General features: G+C 42.5%; 1 protein-coding gene across 1 annotated transcript in view; it reads left to right on the top strand.

The window, feature by feature from the left end:
• LOC120985761 (tetratricopeptide repeat protein 24-like) overlaps nt 1-22,398 on the top strand; it is a 100,991-nt gene that overhangs the window by 58,232 nt on the left and 20,361 nt on the right.

The following is a 22,398-nucleotide window of genomic DNA, read 5'->3' as shown; positions in this document are numbered from 1 at the left end:
ATTCCATGTGGGGTCTAGGACCTCATCGTCCCCTGCATCGTCTTCCACCCAGTCTTGATCCCTGACCTCCTGTTCAGTCTGCACACTGCAGAAAGACGCAGAAGTTGGCACCTGTGTTTCGTCATCATCAGAGACGTGCTGAGGTGGTATTCCCATGTCCTCATCATCAGGAAAAATAAGTGGTTGTGCGTTAGTGCATTCTATCTCTTCCACCCCTGGGGAAGGGCTAGGTGGATGCCCTTGGGAAACCCTGGCAGCAGAGTCTTCAAACAGCATAAGAGACTGCTGCATAACTTGAGGCTCAGACAGTTTCCCTGATATGCATGGGGGTGATGTGACAGACCGATGGGCTTGGTTTTCATGCGCCATCTGTGCGCTTTCTGCAGAAGACTGGGTGGGAGATAATGTTAACGTGCTGGATCCACTGTCGGCCACCCAATTGACTAATGCCTGCACCTGCTCAGGCCTTACCATCCTTAGAACGGCATTGGGCCCCACCAAATATCGCTGTAAATTCTGCTGGCTACTGGGACCTGAGGTAGTTGGTTCACTAGGACGTGTGGCTGTGGCAGAACGGCCACGTCCTCTCCCAGCACCAGAGGGTCCACTAACACCACCACGACCATGTCCACGTCCGCGTCCCTTATTAGATGTTTTCCTCATTGTTCCCGTTCACCACAATTTTGAGAATGGCAAATTTGGGAATGGTTTTTCAACCCAGAAAAAAAAGTGTGCTTTTACGGTCACTACAAATAACTTGACCAGCTAAAACAGTAGAGATTTGGTTAAATAGAGATGTGAGGCCTGTTTTTTTTTGCGCTGTGTGACAGGTATAGGTTTAATCACAGAATCAGATTTCTATCAGCAAGCTAGCGTGTGTCTTAGGTTTTTCTGAATGACACTATCACTAGCTTCAATGTAAGATATTCTTTTTGGGATAGATTTCAAGTAGGCCTCAAATACCAGAAACTAGTTATTTTGAGAATGGCAAATTTGGGAATGGTTTTTCAACCCAGAAAAAAAAGTGTGCTTTTACGGTCACTACAAATAACTTGACCAGCTAAAACAGTAGAGATTTGGTTAAATAGAGATGTGAGGCCTGTTTTTTTTTTGCGCTGTGTGACAGGTATAGGTTTAATCACAGAATCAGATTTCTATCAGCACGCTAGCGTGTGTCTTAGGTTTTTCTAAATGACACTATCACTAGCTTCAATGTAAGATATTCTTTTTGGGATAGATTTCAAGTAGGCCTCAAATACCAGACACTAGTTATTTTGCGAATGGCAAATTTGGGAATGGTTTTTCAACCCAGAAAAAAAAGTGTGCCTTTATGGTCACTACAAATAACTTGACCAGCTAAAACAGTAGAGATTTGGTTAAATAGAGATGTGAGGCCTGTTTTTTTTTGCGCTGTGTGACAGGTATAGGTTTAATCACAGAATCAGATTTCTATCAGCACGCTAGCGTGTGTCTTAGGTTTTTCTGAATGACACTATCACTAGCTTCAATGTAAGATATTCTTTTTGGGATAGATTTCAAGTAGGCCTCAAATACCAGAAACTAGTTATTTTGCGAATGGCAAATTTGGGAATGGTTTTTCAACCCAGAAAAAAAAGTGTGCCTTTATGGTCACTACAAATAACTTGACCAGCTAAAACAGTAGAGATTTGGTTAAATAGAGATGTGAGGCCTGTTTTTTTTTGCGCTGTGTGACAGGTATAGGTTTAATCACAGAATCAGATTTCTATCAGCACGCTAGCGTGTGTCTTAGGTTTTTCTGAATGACACTATCACTAGCTTCAATGTAAGATATTCTTTTTGGGATAGATTTCAAGTAGGCCTCAAATACCAGAAACTAGTTATTTTGCGAATGGCAAATTTGGGAATGGTTTTTCAACCCAGAAAAAAAAGTGTGCCTTTATGGTCACTACAAATAACTTGACCAGCTAAAACAGTAGAGATTTGGTTAAATAGAGATGTGAGGCCTGTTTTTTTTTGCGCTGTGTGACAGGTATAGGTTTAATCACAGAATCAGATTTCTATCAGCACGCTAGCGTGTGTCTTAGGTTTTTCTGAATGACACTATCACTAGCTTCAATGTAAGATATTCTTTTTGGGATAGATTTCAAGTAGGCCTCAAATACCAGAAACTAGTTATTTTGAGAATGGCAAATTTGGGAATGGTTTTTCAACCCAGAAAAAAAAGTGTGCTTTTACGGTCACTACAAATAACTTGACCAGCTAAAACAGTAGAGATTTGGTTAAATAGAGATGTGAGGCCTGTTTTTTTTTGCGCTGTGTGACAGGTATAGGTTTAATCACAGAATCAGATTTCTATCAGCACGCTAGCGTGTGTCTTAGGTTTTTCTGAATGACACTATCACTAGCTTCAATGTAAGATATTCTGTTTGGGATAGATTTCAAGTAGGCCTCAAATACCAGAAACTAGTTATTTTGAGAATGGCAAATTTGGGAATGGTTTTTCAACCCAGAAAAAAAAGTGTGCTTTTACGGTCACTACAAATAACTTGACCAGCTAAAACAGTAGAGATTTGGTTAAATAGAGATGTAAGGCCTGTTTTTTTTTGCGCTGTGTGACAGGTATAAGTTTAATCACAGAATCAGATTTCTATCAGCACGCTAGCGTGTGTCTTAGGTTTTTCTGAATGACACTATCACTAGCTTCAATGTAAGATATTCTGTTTGGGATAGATTTCAAGTAGGCCTCAAATACCAGAAACTAGTTATTTTGAGAATGGCAAATTTGGGAATGGTTTTTCAACCCAGAAAAAAAAGTGTGCTTTTACGGTCACTACAAATAACTTGACCAGCTAAAACAGTAGAGATTTGGTTAAATAGAGATGTGAGGCCTGTTTTTTTTTGCGCTGTGTGACAGGTATAGGTTTAATCACAGAATCAGATTTCTATCAGCACGCTAGCGTGTGTCTTAGGTTTTTCTGAATGACACTATCACTAGCTTCAATGTAAGATATTCTGTTTGGGATAGATTTCAAGTAGGCCTCAAATACCAGAAACTAGTTATTTTGAGAATGGCAAATTTGGGAATGGTTTTTCAACCCAGAAAAAAAAGTGTGCTTTTACGGTCACTACAAATAACTTGACCAGCTAAAACAGTAGAGATTTGGTTAAATAGAGATGTGAGGCCTGTTTTTTTTTGCGCTGTGTGACAGGTATAGGTTTAATCACAGAATCAGATTTCTATCAGCACGCTAGCGTGTGTCTTAGGTTTTTCTGAATGACACTATCACTAGCTTCAATGTAAGATATTCTTTTTGGGATAGATTTCAAGTAGGCCTCAAATACCAGAAACTAGTTATTTTGCGAATGGCAAATTTGGGAATGGTTTTTCAACCCAGAAAAAAAAGTGTGCTTTTACGGTCACTACAAATAACTTGACCAGCTAAAACAGTAGAGATTTGGTTAAATAGAGATGTGAGGCCTGTTTTTTTTTGCGCTGTGTGACAGGTATAGGTTTAATCACAGAATCAGATTTCTATCAGCACGCTAGCGTGTGTCTTAGGTTTTTCTGAATGACACTATCACTAGCTTCAATGTAAGATATTCTGTTTGGGATAGATTTCAAGTAGGCCTCAAATACCAGAAACTAGTTATTTTGCGAATGGCAAATTTGGGAATGGTTTTTCAACCCAGAAAAAAAAAGTGTGCTTTTACGGTCACTACAAATAACTTGACCAGCTAAAACAGTAGAGATTTGGTTAAATAGAGATGTGAGGGCTGTTTTTTTTTGCGCTGTGTGACAGGTATAGGTTTAATCACAGAATCAGATTTCTATCAGCACGCTAGCGTGTGTCTTAGGTTTTTCTGAATGACACTATCACTAGCTTCAATGTAAGATATTCTTTTTGGGATAGATTTCAAGTAGGCCTCAAATACCAGAAACTAGTTATTTTGAGAATGGCAAATTTGGGAATGGTTTTTCAACCCAGAAAAAAAAGTGTGCTTTTACGGTCACTACAAATAACTTGACCAGCTAAAACAGTAGAGATTTGGTTAAATAGAGATGTGAGGCCTGTTTTTTTTTGCGCTGTGTGACAGGTATAGGTTTAATCACAGAATCAGATTTCTATCAGCACGCTAGCGTGTGTCTTAGGTTTTTCTGAATGACACTATCACTAGCTTAAATGTAAGATATTCTTTTTGGGATACATTTCAAGTAGGCCTCAAATACCCGAAACTAGTTATTTTGAGAATGGCAAATTTGGGAATGGTTTTTCAACCCAGAAAAAAAAGTGTGCTTTTACGGTCACTACAAATAACTTGACCAGCTAAAACAGTACAGATTTGGTTGAATAGAAATGTCAGGTCTATTTTTTAGGCGCTGGGTGACAGGCTCAACTTGCCCCTGATGTAATATATGGCCAAAAAATAACCACACTGTTGATGGTTAAATGCACTTGCGTGACACAGGCTCAGCCTGCACCAGATGTAGTATATGGCCAAAAATAATCAGACTGTCGATGGTTAAATGCACTTCGGTGACACAGGCTCAGCCTGCAGCTGATGTAGTATATGGCCAAAAAATAACCAGACTGTTGATGGTTAAATGCACTTCGGTGACACAGGCTCAGCCTGCAGCTGATGTAGGATATAGCACAAAATAAACAAACTATCGATGGTTAAATACACTTGGTGATAGCTTGTGCTGGCGCACCACAAGTCACAAAATGGCCGCCGATCACCCCAGAAAAAAAGTGATCTAAAAACGCTCTGGGCAGCCTCAAGAAAGTTAGCAAGTCAATAATAGCACTTCAATGATCCACAGCTGCAGATCGATCACAGAATGAAGTCTTTTGGAGGAGTTAATCTGCCTAATCTCGCCCTAACGTCGCAGCTGCAACCTCTCCCTATACTGATCATAGCAGAGTGACGTGCGGCGCTACGTGACTCCAGGTTAAATGGAGGCTGGGTCACATGCTGCACTGGCCAATCACAGCCATGCCAATAGTAGGCATGGCTGTGATGGCCTCTTGGGGCAAGTAGTATGACGCTTGTTGATTGGCTGCTTTGCAGCCTTTCAAAAAGCGCCAAGAAAGAGCCGAACACCGAACCCGAACCCGGACTTTTACGAAAATGTTCGGGTTCGGGTCCGTGTCACGGACACCCCAAAATTCGGTACGAACCCGAACTATACAGTTCGGGTTCGCTCAGCCCTACAAATGAGCTCTCAGAGCCCATTTGCACAGACCAATATCACTGGGCAATAATCAAGAATAAATGTTCTGATCATTGCCCACTTGTTCACTCATTTACATGCAACAATCCTCGCTGCTGCATCAGGAAGAACAATCATTGCTACAGTTGTCGCCCCCGCCACACACACACACACAGTTTCATATGTGACGAATATCGCACCTCGCGGTCCCGCCTGACGTCAACTACGTTGAGCTCACGAGATATGGTTTAGTCACTGGTTTCCAAGACGTGACGTTATGCCCTCCCTGGGAGCACGTAAGGTCACCTTGATAAAGTTTACACAGACGCCTGCTGTCCACGCGGGCACAGAGAGGCAGGGGGGTGAGAGACGGTGGTCCACACAGCCTCCAGCATAAATCCACACTCGCTCACAACCCTGACAAGCTGTCCCAGTGAAACAGAGCTTTCTCAGCCTGGTAGACTGCCACCAGTTACTCATTTGATATAAACCAGGTCCGCTAACGGGATTATATAGGGTGAGAAACCAACCCGTAATAGTGCATAACTATGCCGAAACGTGGATGTGGGAATTCGTAGACAGAGATACAAGAACAGCACAAGATTAAATTATATATTTAATTGCCTTAAGGGTGCACTAGACAATACACGATACACACAGAGAATATTTACAGTGGTCGGATGTGCAAATACAGGTGGTATGATACAACAGAATTAGACAGAGCAAGGGTCAGTTACCAGATGGATGAGTCGTCCTTTGGGTTATGATGAGTTATGGGTTGCTGTAATGCTTGTAGTCACATGGGGGCAGTGATGTCAGCAGTTCCCTACGTCCCTCCAAACACCTCAACGGTCCCTCCAAACACATTTGGACCCCCTTCAGAGAAAAGACCCTGGCCTCTGGTCTGCATGTGCCTTTTCACCTGTAGTCAGTCACGCTCCTCCCTCCCTCTGGGAGGAGTCCACCCTCCCTTCCTTGTCCTGGTAGCCAAAGACCCACAACATCCATTATGGCCCATAGCTCCAGACCGGAAGGTCACAGGGAGATGGTTCTGGGACCAACGGGTCTGCCTGGGTTCCGGCTACAGGTGGAGACCAAACATAGTGCCATTATTAGGTTCCTGCTGGGAGATCTCTGTATCTCCCCTTCCCGGCACCCGACCCCCAAACTACGACCAGGATCATGTCTGTCTTGGCCCCAGGGTCGCAGATATATAACTGGTTTATGCCTGTGATGGACGGACAATTCATAATTCCTTATGAATCCCCGTTTCCATGATGTCTGATGGATTTTTAATGATCTGGGTAATAGCTGGCACCCCCTACAGTTTTTTTTCCCTGTAGGACGAGTTGGCTTCCGTGCTGGCTGTGAGGTATGAATTGCACGCATGTGGCCTGCCTGAAGCCAGGACCCCTACGGAGTTCACTCCCTCTGCTATCTCACAGCAAATGGCTGGAATTAGATCATGGCTGGAATTAGATCATAATTCCACATTCCTTACAGTTTCATTGTTTGTAGCCAGTATTTTTCTGTTTATAGAGGGCGATGTGCTGTCGACAGACAATATTTGTGCTTCATATATGATCGGATCAACCGATAAACAAGCGTTTTGCTCTTTTGTCAGTTGCTCGTCATTTACACAGGCTAATTATAAGGAGTGAGGTTTTGTACAAATGTTTGTTCACGATAATCAGCACAATCATCTGTTTGTGTAAATAGGCCTCATCGCTGATTAACTTAACCAATCCAGAACAAGCGCAGATCAAGATACGTACCATGTGTATCACATTGATCAGTGTTCATTTAAAGGGCCTTCACACAGGCTGATACATACTGAAAAGGGGAGAAGAAAGCACATCCTCTGTTTCCACATGGAAATTAACTTCCAACCAGCAAACATCCTTATGTCTACATGTGTTTAGATGAGCTGATGATCAGGCAAAGAAACAATCCTAGGAATGTTTTTTTCCAATCAAGTCCCTTGACTTATCCAATATTTCTTTTCAAACTGAAAACACCGTAACAACTATGCAAGGAGAAAAACTGCATTTTCTGAATAAAGGAGGCAATTTCAGTCTATCTGAGTAGATTTTTTTTCTCTCACACGCAGTCACAATCTGTCAAATTGAAAATAAAATTGCGTGTAAGCACAGTTTAATCTCAATAGGAGGAAAACATTTTTGGAAAAAAAATTTCAAGCACTGGGAGGACAGGAACGGATTGTAGGGTGAAAAGGACTAAAGCTAGGCATACACATTCAATTACCATTGGCCAACAGCTATCTCTCCCGACTCCCTCCTGGCTTCCCTACACATATAGAAGTTCGACCCGGCCAAACATGCATGTGTATTTAACGTGGAGTGCGGAGAACGCCACTGCCTAACATCTATGGTGGTGGCTTATCTCCAAGGAGAACAAAAGGATTGGGTGAAAATACTTATTTCAATCTATCTTTCTCTTGGGAGCTCCCCATAAATGTTAGAGTTTTGGCCAAACCCACCATTTTCATCTGGTTCAGCTGACAATACACAAGTGAACAGATATCTGAATTACAGTGCCATACTAGCTAATTTTCTATTTTTTTTTTAGTCAAGCAAGATTTCCAAGCATCTTAAAATAATAAAATGTACACATTGATGAGAATTCTTTCAAAGCAAGTGAAATAACTGAAATTATTATATTGTCCTACAAAGCAGGAATTCCCAGTGTACTTGGGAAATGTGGTGCTACCTATGTCACTGGAAAGCAGCTTATAATCAAGTTCTCTAAAGCCTATCAATTTGTTATTCTGTTTGTAAGCAGTAGCCCTTCTGGCACCAAATGACAAGTCCCTGTTTGATTATGGTCTTTCCCTTTAAACGGGTTTTGCCAGCATAGAATTTATATTTCGTTTTGCAAAACAACTATTCTTTTATTATTTAAGGCATTTGAGCAATTAGTACTCAATAAAACCTATACATGGTATAGGAAGGCGCAAGGGTCCGTTGTTGATGGAAGGTATTTGTCACCGAGGTTCCTGCCCTCGGTGGAATAAGAGCCAGTTTTCATGTGTCAGCAGTAGTTCCTGTTTGACACCTAGCTATTAGGATAGCTGTATAGCTGATCCGGGAAGGCTCTTACTGGGAGTAGTCAAAGTGCTGGGTGGGTGACTACTCCCTACGTTCCAGGCCGGGTCTTGACTGGCCTATAAAAAACCCAGCCGGGTGTGATTACCTCTCTCTCTGACAGAGGAGCCCTGGCAATCGCTGGATTGGGATCTGAGCCATGTGCTAGGCTGGAGGCCTGAGTTTGGGAGGTCTGTTTTGTCCTGAGCAATGCTCACAATTGGGTGTGAACTAACACCTAGGACAGGTGACTGTGTTGCTGTATAAACTGTGTCGGTGTGAACGAACACCAAAACTGCAAATGGACTGTTGTACTGTTTTTTTTGCCATAAGTGTGAATAAAACACTGAAGTTTTTTTGAGTTACAAACTGGTCTTTGCCTCTATACTGCGTCTGCTCATCCTGTCCACCAGAGCGAATCCCCACAATGGTTACAGAGATATTCAAGTTTAACCCTAAGGATATATCACACCAGTTATAATAATTTTTCTAATTGCGTTTTTCACTCTGTATAGCTGCAGTATCGCTGCAGAACCGCTCACCACCACTGCTGCACAATACAAATCCACTATAATATGCTTTCTATGTTAGAAAGTATATTGTAAGTGTATTACACCCCTCTGTACTGCACTCCTATCAATAGCACACCTATACCAGTCCTTAAAAGGACTTTTGTGGACCTATTTGATAGCGTTTTTGTCCCTAACAGTCTGTCCCTGCTCCACACAGCAACCTCTCCCTACACTGACAAAAGACTGAATGTAAAATGGCGGCCAGATCGGATCTATTTATAAGGTAGGGGGTATGTCCATGGGCTGAAAAGTCTCAATTGGCTGTCCTGTACCACCTGATGGATGTGCCATGGGTCAAAGTTCTCCACAATGTAAAGAATATGGCGGGCGCGAATATCGCCATATGTTCGCATGTTCGGCGAATCGCGAACGAGCAAAGTTCGCCGCGAACCGCAAGGCCATCACTAGCGAGAATGCTTCTCAACTACCTTACATACTTAGAGGTAGTAGCTTGAGTACATGGGTCAATGCACAGTGCAATGATTGAGAACAAACTCTTCATTCCTAACCATTGCCTGCTCATTCAGCTGCATTCACATGCAACAGTCATCCTCTTTGGGTAAGAATGAACAATCACTACTGTGATCATTCATACTCATACAGAATCAACGTATCAAGGCTGACAAATGATGATTTTTGGTGTGGCATGAAGGATGCGATCACACAGCATATGAGCTTGTTCATTGATAAACCGCTGGCACCTATACAAAGTAAAATAATAGGGAATGGGCTTCAATACCAACGTTCACCCCCCAATTTTCCATTTCATCCCCTTTTTCTTTGATTTGCAGTGTAGGAAGGAAGGACACACACATGGTCACAACGTATGCAGATCTGTTGAAACACTTTTTGTATTTTCATGGATATTTTTCAAATAAGATAAAATGTACCTAGAAATGTATAAAAAACAACAACAAGGGACAGTGTAACGGTTTAAATAGTTGTACAATACATGCTATAAATATTTCATTTCGATAGTTTATTTCATTTCAGCACTGATAGGATTATTTGAAAACATGATTATCAGCTATAAGACACAGTATTCTTCATACCAAACCATGGCTGACAATAGATTTGTAGACTTCGGCTCCTTATCTGGATGATAACAGGCCTGCTGTGGTGGGAATTATCTTACACAGCGAACAATCCTCATTGTCATTGCAGATAAATCATACTTAATAGGATTGCAATGAATTAAAAGCATCAGTGTGCTTACAGTGTTTGGTTTACCGTCAGAAGATATGCCTAATCACGCAGTCATGTAGCAGCGAAATGAAGAAAATCACAGTGGTGCCACTTTACCTGGCCACTTGGAGATGAGAGACTAACTAGGCAGTAATTATCAGTTCTTTGGCAAATGTATTCCCGAGATTTACTGGGATTTCTAAGCAATGAATTCCTCACAAGGGCATGAATCACAGAAAGGCACTTAGTCATTCTCACACTAATGCAATGCATTCATTTAATAGCTAGGGAAAAAAAAGAGACATTTTTTAAAGCAAATCCACAGCTATGGTTTAATGTTTTGTTTTTGGCCATAGATTCCAGTATATGAGGATAAAAGCTGAATGTTTTATTGTAGGTCATCTATCACTATAATCTGTGCACAGTGGAAGATATAAAGGGTGTCTTAGCAGCATAACTCAGAATAGTCATAATTTCTTATACCTAGAAAAGGAATCTGTATATATATATATATATATATATATATATATAAAGAAGGACATATGTATATGTATGTATGTTCCGTGATCACTCAAAAACGCAACCATCGATTTCAACGAAACTTGGTATACACATCCCTTGCTACCTGGAAAGAAATCTTGTGGGGGTCCCAGTTCTCTATCACGTGCCATTCCTGAGATATTTCCAAAAAAATGCAAATATGGCATATCACATGACCTACATTAGCCAATAGAAGCCTGCAGGTCTTTCTCTTCATATACCAACTGCCATACACACGGTCACATGACCCTTATCAGCCAATAGAAGCTCGCAGGTCCTTAGTCTCCACATACACACAGTTTTACACCAGGTTTCCTTAACAACCCAGCCATTTTTCTTCACTGCTGCAGGTCAGCTTTAAAGGGGCAGGGCGTTGTGGATGACACTGTTAAGGGAGCAGAGTGCTGTGGATGTCTCAGTTCAGGGGCAGGTAGGGTGGCCATTCAGGCCACCCTCAAAAGACGTACTTAAAAACCCCGCCCCCAGGTCCTGCTAAGCCACTCCCCCAATCCTGTTAGGCCATGCGCCCTCCCTCTCCGCAGCCGACAGGGATTGAAAAAATGAAAGTAAAATCAACTTCTGTCAGCTGCAGTGGTGGGAGGGATGGTGACTTTCTCCCCGCAGCTCACACTCAGACAGCACAGTTCAAAAAAAACATCCCTGCGTGAGATATTCCCAAAAAATGCATTAGCCAATAGAAGCCTGGTCACATGACCCTTATCAGTCAATAGAAGCTCGCAGGCCCTTAGTCTCCACATACACACAGTTTTACAAGAGGTTTCCATAACAACCCAGCCATTTTTCTTCATTGCTATAGGTCAGCTTTAGAGGGGCAGGGCGCTGTGGATGACACTGTTAAGGGAGCGGAGTTCTGTGGAGGTCACAGTTCAGGGGCAGGTAGGATGGCCATTCAGGCCGACCCCTAAAAAGACAGACTTAAAAACCCCGAACCCAGGACCCGCTAAGCCACGCCCCTCTCACTCCACAGCCGACGGTGATTGAAAAAAATGAAGGTAAAAATCTACTTTGTCAGCTGCAGGGGATCGAGGGAGGGTGATTTTCTCCCTACAGCTCATGCTCAGACAGCACAGTGCTGCTGTCTGAGAGTGAGCTGTTCAGAAGAACATCCCTGTGTCCATCTGGACAGGAAGTCTGAGAGCTGGACTGCTCAGTGTAAAACCGGACCTCTGGCCACCCTAGGGGCAGGCTGCTGTGGAGGTCACAGTTAAGGGGACGTTCCACTATGGACATCAGTGTTAAGGAGCAGATAGCTGTAGAGGCCACTGTTAAGGGGACGGGGTGTTGTGGAAATCACTGTTAAGGAGATGGGGTACTGTGGAGGTCACTAATGAAGGGGCGGCCGCTAGGGAGGTCATTGTTAAAGTGGCAGGCTGCTGTGGAGGTCACTGTTAAGGGTGCAGGCACTGTGAAGGTCTCTTAAGGGGACAGGGAACTGTGGATGTCACAGTTAAAGGGAAGGGTTCGCTATGGAGGTCAGTGTTAATGGGCGGGGTGCTGTAGAGCTCACTGTTAAGGGGGATACTGTTGATATCTTTTAGTGTCATACACAAACATTAAATGGAATAGATGAAATATGCCCGTGCAAATCCGGGTCCTTCTGCTAGTGCTCTATAAAGACTATTAAGACCAGCATTTTAGACACCGGTCTTAATAACCCTATATCTGGCAGTGGATCCGCCAGAGTTCTGAAGAGGCATTGGCCTCTACATAACTTCTGCACCTCCAGCGCCAGTTCTAAATGTAAGCCAGCTTCCATGTTGGCTTACATTTAGACTATTTTCTATGCCTAAAATAGGCCCAGAAAATGATTAATGAGACGGGCGTGTCAGCCTGTCCACCTTCCTGCCCATGCCACGCCCACTTTTATAGACCTGGCTTGAGCGGGGAAAAGTCACAGACTGTGGCACAACTAACTGGCCTTATTCACACATCAGTCTTTTGGTCAGTGATTTCCATCAGTGAATGTGAGCCAAAACCAGGATTGGCTCTAAACACAGAACAGGTGCAGATCCCTCCCTTATACCTTATGTCTGTGGAGGCTCCAATCCTGGTTTTTGCTTACAATTACTGATTGAAATCACTGACCAAAACACTGATGTGAACATGGCCTAAGGGAAAGATCTGCCCCTGTTCTTTGTTTAGATCTGCACCTGTTTTTGGTTCAAAATCACTGACCGAACGCAATCGATCACAACGCAATCATAATTACTTTAATTCTGCATAAATCTTTTGTGTCAATACATACTAAATTCAAAGTGAAATAATTTGCAGTACGAAGATGTGCTTCTTTGAGACCCCTGTCTACCAAGGACCACGAAAGGAAGTGACCAATCTTTCAGCACTGTTTCAGAATTGTTTTTATGGGGATCTGTCAGCAGGTTCACCATTCTAAACTGCTGACAGCACTAGGTAGTGACTGGGAAGTGCAGTACAAACATACATTTCCTCATCAGGATTCAGGAATAGTGTGAATATGAAGTTTTATTTCTGCCAGATTCTGCTCTTGCACATGTTCACAACGGAGCTTTGCAGTGTTCCCTGCAATCTGCATTGAGCATCTTAACAGCTGTAGTTATCTTCTGGTTGGATTCTACAGCTGTCACTCAAAGTAGAGGGAAGGTCTGAAGCAGCTCAATGCAGAGAGCACTTTAATAGTGAAGCTCTGCTTACTGATCATTTGAAAGAGCAAATTCTGGCAGATTAAATGTTCATATTCACACTACAACTGAAGAGAAAAGCTCCACAAAAGGTATGTTTATCCTGTTACTCTTTGTGTGGGGCCCCCTAACTCTTCTCCAGGCAGTAAATGCCAGGGTAAAGAGGGATTGGGCATGTTCGATTTAATCATTCCTTTGTTTCCATAGGAGATAATTTACTGTCAGAAATAATATAAAAGTTGGAAAGATAAGTTTATTTCTATATAAAAATCTTTTGAATAAAACAGTTTGGAAGCAGATATTAGTGGGGGCTGAGAGATCCTTTTGCTTGCAAGAAAGTTATATGCGGTTATCCTAAATTTCAAGTTTTGCAGGTTATCATGTAACAATCTTTGTTTAACCACTTTAGGACCACAGGTTTATACCCCCCTAGTGACCAGGCCCTTTTTTACAAATCGGCACTTCACAACTTTAACGGTTTATTGCTCGGTCATCCAACTTGGCACCCAAATTAATTTCTTCTCACAAATACAGCTTTCTTTTGGTGGTATTTGATTGCTGCTGAGATTTTTCGTTTTTCTGATATTAATCAAAATAGACCGCAATTTTCTAAAAAAAAAAGTGTATTTTTAACTTTCTCTGGTTAAATTGTTCAAATATAATTACATTTCTATACAAGTTTGTGTCAGAATTTATTGTGCTACATGTCTTTGATAAAAAAAAAATCCAATAAGTGTATATTTATTGGTTTGCGCAAAAGTTATAGCGTTTACAAACTATGGTACAAAAATGTGAATTTCCGCATTTTGAAGCAGCTCTGACTTTCTGAGCACCTGTCATGTTTCTTGAGGTGCTAGAATGCCAGGATAGTATAAATACCCCACAAATGACCCCATTTTAGAAAGAAGACACCCCAAAGTATTCGCGGAGGGACATGGTGAGTTTATGAATGATTTAATTTTTTTTCACAAATTAGCGGAAAAAGACACTTTCTGAGAAAAAAATAAATAAAATAAAGTTTCCATTTCTGCTAACTTCTGGCAAAAAAAAAAAAATCTCCCACGGACTCACTATGCCCCTCAGTGAATACCTTGGCGTGTCTACTTTCCGAAATGGGGTCATTTGCGGGGTGTGTTTACTGTTCTGGCATTTTGGGCGGGGCTAAATTGTGAGCAACCCTGTAAAGCCTAAAGGTACTCATTGGAATTTCGGTCCCTTTACGCACCTAGGCTGCAAAAAAGTGTCACACATGTGGTATCGCCGTACTCAGAAGAAGTAGGGAAATGTGTTTTGGGGTGTATTTTTACATATACCCATGCTGGGTGAGAGAAATATCTCTGTAAATTGACAACTTTGTATAAAAAAAATTAAAAAGTTGTCATTTACAGAGATATTTCTCATACACAGTATGGGTATATGTAAAAATACACCCCAAAACACATTGCCCTACTTCTTCTGAGTACGGCGATACCACATGTGTGACACTTTTTTGCAGCCTAGGTGCGCAAAGGGGCCCAAATTCCAATGAGTACCTTTAGGATTTCACAGGGCATTTTTTACGCATTTGGATTCCAAACTACTTCTCACGCTTTAGGGCCCCTAAAATGCCAGGGCAATATAAATACCCCACAAGTGACCCCATTTTGGAAAGAAGACACCCCAAGGTATTCCGTGAGGGCCATGGCGAGTTCATAGAAGATTTTTTGGGGGGGAACAAGTTAGCGGAAATTTTTTTTTATAAAATGTTTTTTCTTACAAAGTCTTATATTTCACTAACTTGTGACAAAAAATAAAATTTTACATGAACTCACCATGCCCCTCACGAAATACCTTGGGGTGTCTTCTTTCCAAAATGGGGTCACTTGTGGGGTATTTATACTGCTCTGGCATTTTAAGGGCCCTAAAGCGTGAGAAGTAGTTTGGAATCCAAATGCGTAAAAAATGCCCTGTGAAATCCTAAAGGTACTCATTGGAATTTGGGCCCCTTTGCGCACCTAGGCTGCAAAAAAGTGTCACACATGTGGTATCGCCGTACTCAAAAGAAGTAGGGAAATGTGTTTTGGGGTGTATTTTTACATATACCCATGCTGGGTGAGAGAAATATCTCTGTAAATGACAACTTTTCCCATTTTTTTATAGAAAGTTGTCAATTTACAGAGATATTTCTCTCACCCAGCATGGGTATATGTAAAAATACACCCCAAAACACATTGCCCTACTGCTTCTGAGTACGGCGATACCACATGTGTGACACTTTTTTGCAGCCTAGGTGCGCAAAGGGGCCCAAATTCCAATGAGTACCTTTTAGGAGGGCATTTTTAGACATTTGGATTCCAGACTTCTTCTCACGCTTTAGGGCCCCTAAAATGCCAGGGCAGTATAAATACCCCACATGTGACCCCATTTTGGAAAGAAGACACCCCAAGGTATTCCGTGAGGGGCATGGCGAGTTCATAGAAGATTTATTTTTTGGCACAAGTTAGCAGAAATTGATTTTTTTTGTTTTTTCTCACAAAGTTTCCCTTTCCGCTAACTTGGAACAAAAAGTTCAATCTTTCATGGACTCAATATGCCCCTCAGCGAATACCTTGGGGTGTCTTCTTTCCAAAATGGGGTCATTTGTGGGGTGTTTGTACTGCCCTGGCATTTGAGGGTCTCCACAATCATTACATGTATGGCCAGCATTAGGAGTTTCTGCTATTCTCCTTATATTGAGCATACGGCACAGATTTCTTCATTCGCATCGATCAATGTGGATGAAAAAATCTCTGCCAAAAAATGTGCAGAGGGAAAAGGCGTCTGCCAGGACATAGGAGCTCCGCCCAACATCCAAACCCACTCAGTTCGTATGCCCTGGCAAACCCGATTTCTCCATTCACATCAATCGATGTGAATGAATAAATCATTGCCAGAATTAAAATAAAAATATATATTTTTATACAAAGTGTTTGCCAAAGCATATGAACACCGCCCCTCAGCTCATAAGCCTCGGCAAACGTATCTTTTTTACTGCAGAGGAAAAATCTCGTCTTGCAGCGCCGCATACACCGACTTTTGTGTAATCTGACAGCAGCGCAATGCTTCTGTCAGAATGCACATCAGTGCTGCAGCTGGTTGATCGCTTGGTCCACCTAGAAGGTAAAAAAAAAAAAAACAGGCCGCAACGCAATAAATTTATTAACATTAACTTTATATAACATTTGAAACAGAACATTAACTTTTATAAACTTTATTGAACATTTGAAACAGAACATTAACTTTTTTGCTTACCTGTGATTTTATTTTTTTATTTTTTTACCTTTAGAGGATAAACCTCTCCTTCCCCATGGGACAATGTGCAAAGCGCAAATTGCCCAGAGATGTGGCGAAGTACATTATGCACTTTGTCCCAGGTGAAAGGAGAGGTTTGTGGCAGCTCTGTGTGAAAGGGCCCTAAGACCCCTGTGTGCCTGTCCTGTGTCACGCAATCCCTACACTAATAGTGTACCTGTGTGTGGTACTTGCGGAAACACTCCCCTATGCATAGGGCAGGCTGGTCAGGACAGTCAGGACAAAAAAAGGTGGTGTCACGCCTTATTCCAGCCCTGCTACAGACGCAACATATTTTTCTTGGGGAGCGCTGAGTTGGGGTACCAGGATAGACACGGATAGACACTCGGGAAGTGTCTGCCATGTAGCCGGCTCACTACATCAGGGACTTGGGGCACGGACCCTCCTGGATACAGGAGTTCCGAAATGATCTCTTCCTGGAATTTTAGGAAGGATCCTGTTCTACCAGCCTTACTGTAGAGAACAAAACTATTATAGACAGCCAATTGAATTAAATAAACAGACACCTTCTTATACCAGCGTCTGGTGCGGCGGGACACTAAATAGGGAGCTAACATCTGGTCATTGAAGTCCACCCCTCCCATGTGAAGGTTATAGTCGTGGACAGAGAGGGGTTTCTCAATGACTCCAGTTGCCCTTTCAATTTGGACAGTCGTGTCTGCGTGAATGGTGGACAGAAGGTAAACGTCCCTCTTGTCCCTCCACTTCACCGCGAGCAGTTCTTGGTCACACAAGGCAGCCCTCTCCCCCCGTGCAAGTCGGGTATTAACGAGCCGTTGGGGGAAGCCCCGGCGACTAGGTCGCGCGGTGCCACAGCATTGAATTCCGACTATATGTAAGTGCCGAAAGAGGGCCACGCTTGTGTAAAAATTGTCCACGTATAAGTGGTACCCCTTGTGGAGTAAGGGTGACACCAAGTCCCAGACAATCTTGCCACTGCTCCCCAGGTAGTCAGGGCATCCGACCGGCTCCAGTTTTGAGTCTTTTCCCTCATAGACCCTAAAACGATATGTATAGCCTGTGGCCCTTTCACAGAGCTTATACAGTTTGACCCCATACCGGGCGCGCTTGCTGGGGATGTACTGTTTGATGCCAAGGCACCCGGTAAAATGTACTAGGGACTCGTCTATGCAGATGTTCTGATTGGGGGTATACGTATCTGCAAATCTGGATGACAAATGGTCTATGAGGGGCCGAATTTTGTGGAGCCGGTCATAAGCAGGGTGGCCTCTTGGATGACAGGTTTTATTGTCAGCGAAATGCATAAAGCGCATGATGACCTCAAAACGTGCCCTGGACATTGCAGCAGAGAACATGGGCATGTAATGTATTGGGTCTTTAGACCAATAGGACCGCAATACATTTTTTTTGTCAGACCCATGCTGAGGATAAGGCCCAAAAAAAAATTAAATTCGGAAACTGTGACTGGTTTCCACCGGTAAGGCTGGGCATAGAAGCTTTCGGGATTGGCGGTTATATAGTCTGTGGTGTAGCGGTTGGTTTCTGCCACAACTAAGTCATAGAGATCCGCGGTGAAGAACAGCTCAAAAAACTCAAGGGCCGATCCTAAATGAGCTGTCTCAATGCGAACTCCAGACTGGGCGGTGAAAGGGGGCAATACGGGTGCGGCGGAATCAGGGGAGTGCCAATTAGGGTTTGCCAGCACCTCTGGGATACTAAGGGCTCTACGGGCCTGTGAACATGGTGGCTGCGATGGGGGAGTTAATGCACGTGCCACCGTACCAGCTTGAACTGCCCTTCTGGTGCTCGCCACTTCACCAGGGAATACGGCAGTGCTGGTAGAAGGTCCAAGATGTGCTGCGCTGCTGGTGTATGCCGCACCATAAAAAATATCAGCGCTAGCACCATTCTGCTGCAAATGAGGCTCATCATGGGGGGTAGGCAGAACACTGACATGGGATCGGGTACGCCTGACCTTAGCAGGGACCTCAACCTCTTCATCTTCACTAGCGGTTAGTGTGCCACTGCTGTCTACAGGTTCATATTCTGAACCACTGGATTCAGCGGGTGAGGCATCCCCATCGCTTTCATCCATCAATCCTGTAGGCCTCTTCAGCGGAATACCCCTTGTTTGACATTTTGGACTAACTAAATTTAGGGGGTATTCCTCTGAGACTACCCAGGAAAAAGAGCACTCCTGCCTAGTAAAAAGAAGTGCTTGCGAAGTAAAGCTGCGATCGCTAATAAAGTTCCAAAAAGCTCGTAAGTGATCTTTATAGTGGCGTAGCGATTTTACGGTGTTTTTGCAGTGATCAGAAAAAAAAAATTCGGCCACTGCGGTGGGGCAGACTGAACGCAAGTGTGCGCACAAGATCAGGCCTGATCGGGGCGAACACTGCGTTTTTTGTAGAGCCTAAGGTGACCCTAATGTACTTATAGATCTGATTGCGATCAGTCTTGATCACTTACAGATACTATATAGTACTAGTGCTGATTAGCGACAGCGATGACGCTAATCAGCGACTAATCAGTGACTGCGGTGCGGTAGGCTGGGCATTAACTACCTAACAAGTAGCTAACTACCTGGCGGTGATGAGGAACCCTTACAGGGGGGTGATCAATGAGTCTATATGGGGTGATCAGGAGTTAATAAGGGGTTAATAAGTGACAGAGGGGGGTGTAGTGTATGTGTGGTGATTGGTGCTACTTACAGAGCTGCCTGGGTCCTCTGGTGGTCGATCCAAGCAAAAGGGACCACCAGAGGGCCAGGTAGCAGGTATATCAGACGCTATTTACAAAATAGAGTCTGACATACCCATTTCATTGGATCTTTTAAAAATCTACAGCCTGCCAGCCAATGATCGCTGCCGGCAGGCTGTAGTTGAACTTCTGAACTGCACAATCCTGTGAACGCGCGCTCCTGTGAGCGCGCGTTCACAGGAAATCTCGGGTCTCACGAGATGACGCCTATTGGCGTCATCGAGACCTGAGAGTGCCGCCGCACTGACGCCTATCGGCGTTAGTGTGACGGGAGGTGGTTAAAGGGAACCTGTCACCTGCACGATGCTGCCCTCACTAAGGGCAGCATAATGTAGTGAAAGACCTGCTGATGTCACTTCTGTGCTGGCAGCACTGCGATTGAGATGAGTCTGATGAGACTAGCTGTACCTGACCTCCCTCGCCTCATGATGATAACTGTCCATTTCCCTGCTGTTGCACATTCGGCATGTCAGTACTCTAAAACTACTGTCATCACAGAAGTGACAGACCACTGAAATCAGTGGATCTATCACTGCACTATGCTACCCTCAGTGAGGACACCATAGTATAGGTAAGAGGTTCCCTTTAACATCTCAAATAAATTACACAAAGCAAATAATATTAACAATATACAGTGAGGAACAGAAGTATTTCAACACCCTGCGATTTTGCAAGTTCTCCCACTTAGAAATCACTCTGAAATTCACATTGTAGGTGCATTCCCAATCTGAGAGACAGAATAAAAATAAAAAATTCAGGAAATCACATTGTATGATTTTTAAAGAATGTATTTGTCTTGCTCTGCTGAACATAAGTATTTGAACACCTGAGAAAATCAGTGTTAATATTTGGTACAGAAGCCTTTGTTTGCAATTACAGAGGTAAAGCGTTTCCTGTAGTTCTTGACCAGGTTTGCACACACTGCAACAGGGATTTTGGCCCACTCCTCCAGACAGATCTCCTCTAGATCTGTCAGGTTTCGGGGCTGTCGCTGAGCAACACAGAGTTTCAGCTCCCTCCAAAGATGTTCTATTGGATTTAGGTCTGGAGTCTGGCTAGGCCACTCCAGTACCTTGATATGCTTCTTACGGAGCCACTCCTTAGTTATCCTGGCTGTGTGCTTCGGGTTGTGGTCATGTTGGAAGACCCAGCCACGACCCATCTTCAATGCTCTGATTGAGGGAAGGAGGTTGTTGCTCAAAATCTTACAATAAATGGGCCCATTAATCCTCTTCTTAATACAGTGCAGTCGTCCTGTCTCCTTCACAGAAAAGCACCCCCAAAGCATGATGTTAACACCAACATGCTTCACAGTAGGGATGGTGTTCTTGGGATGCAACTCATCCTTCTTTTTCCTCCAAACACGACAAGTGAAGTTTAGACCAAAAAGTTCTACTTTGGCCTCATCTGACCACATGACTTTCTCACATGCCTCCTCTGGATCATCCAAATGGTCATTGGCAAACTTTAGACGGGCCTGGACATGTGATGACTTGAGCAGGGGAACCTTCCATGCAATGCATAATTTGAAACCATGAGGGCGTAGTGTTCTACCGACAGTGACCTTTGAAACTTTGGTCCCAGCTCTCTTCATGTCATTGACCAGCTCCTCCCTTGTAGTTCTGGGCTGATTCCTCACCTTTCTTATCATCAGTGATACCCCACGAGGTGAGATCTTGCATGGAGCCCCAGTCCAAGGGAGACTAACAGTCGTCTTTAGCCTCTTCCATTTTCTAACAATTGCTCCAACAGTTGATCTATTTTCACCAAGCTGCTTGGCAATTGCCCCGTAGCCCTTTCCAGCCTTGTGGAGGTCCACAATTTTGTCTCTGGTGTCTTTTGACAGCTCTTTGGCCTTGCCCATGGTAGTAGTTGGCGTCTGACTGACTGTGGGGTGGACAGGGGTCTTTAAAGAGCTCAGACAGGTGCTACTAAGTTAGATTAATGAGTGGAGTAGAGGTGGACTTTTTAAAGGCACAGTGACAGGTCTTTGAGAGCCAGAATTCTTGCTTTTTCTCAGGTGTTCAAATATTTATGTTCAGCAGTGCAAGACAAATCTATTCTTTAAAAATCATACAATGTGATTTCCTGATTAGTGATGAGCGGCAGTAGTCATATTTGAATTCGCGATATTTCGCGAATATTTTGTAGAATATTCGGCGAATATTCGCAGATTCGAATATTCGTTATATTCTACGATTTTTTTACTCGAAAAATCGACGAGGTAATGATCGCGTAATATGCAAATTTTCGTAATGCAAATTTTTAGCGCAAATTTTTCAATTGCCGAGCAAAAACAGGATTCCTCCCTGCTTCTTGCTTGTGGGCCAAAGAGTCATAGCACTATATCGAATATATTTGTTTTTTCGAATATTTGTAATATTCTAAAACAAGAATATATAGCAATACAGCCAATATAAAAAAAAAAAGAATGTAGAGCAATTTAGCTAATATAGTGCTATAATATTTTTTTTTAATAGTTGTCATTTTTTTCCAATCTGAACTTCAGATGAGAAAAAAATTACAACTATTAAACAAAGAAGATTATAGCACCATATTAGCTAAATTGCTCTATATTCATTTTCTTTTCGAATATTCGCTATATTGCTATATATTCTTGTTTTAGAATATTACAAATATTCTAAAAAAACTAATATATTAGTTTTTTCGAATATTACGAATATTCTAAAACAAGAATATATAGCAATATAGCGAATATTCAAAGAAAAAAAAATTAATATAGAGCAATTTAGCTAATATAGTGCTATAATCTTTTTTTCAATAGTTGAAACTTCAGATGAGAAAAAAATTACAACTATTAGACAGAAGATTATAGCACTATATTAGCTAAATTGCTCTACATTTGTTTTTTTTTCAAATATTCGCTATATTGCTATATATTCTTGTTTTAGAATATTACGAATATTCGAAAAAACTAATATATTCGATATAGTGCTATATATTAGTTTTTTTGAATATTCATAATTTTTTCCATTTAAAGTCATGATTCCTCCCTGCTTCTTGCTTGTGGGCCAATGAGTCATTGGCCCACAAGCAAGAAGCAGGGAGGAATT

This window comes from Bufo bufo, chromosome 1 (assembly GCF_905171765.1).
Source record: "Bufo bufo chromosome 1, aBufBuf1.1, whole genome shotgun sequence".
Classification (NCBI taxonomy): domain Eukaryota; kingdom Metazoa; phylum Chordata; class Amphibia; order Anura; family Bufonidae; genus Bufo; species Bufo bufo.
This window is presented reverse-complemented; position numbering and strand designations above follow the sequence as displayed.